This window comes from Mastomys coucha, unplaced genomic scaffold, assembly GCF_008632895.1.
Source record: "Mastomys coucha isolate ucsf_1 unplaced genomic scaffold, UCSF_Mcou_1 pScaffold1, whole genome shotgun sequence".
Taxonomy (NCBI): Eukaryota; Metazoa; Chordata; class Mammalia; order Rodentia; family Muridae; genus Mastomys; species Mastomys coucha.
In genome coordinates, this window is record NW_022196891.1 from 19,246,818 (window position 1) to 19,247,051 (window position 234).

General features: G+C 49.1%; 1 pseudogene; it reads right to left on the bottom strand.

Moving 5' to 3' along the window:
* The window catches only part of LOC116069614, a 4,206-nt pseudogene that overhangs the window by 2,646 nt on the left and 1,326 nt on the right, over nt 1-234 (bottom strand).

Consider the following 234-nt stretch of genomic DNA (forward strand, 5'->3'; position numbering starts at 1 on the left):
AGCGATGGAAAAAAAAGCAATCCTTAATATCCAATATCAAGATTCTCCATTGTTTAGGTGCCACAGACTAGGATTTGTCTGTATAGCCCTGGCTGTCTTGGAACTCACTCTGTAGACCAGGCTGGCCTTGAACTCAGAAATCCACCTGCCTCTGCCTCCCAAGTGCTGGGATTAAAGGCGTGCGCCACCACTGCCCGGCCCTGTCTTGCAGGTACTGGGATTAAAGGCTTTTGA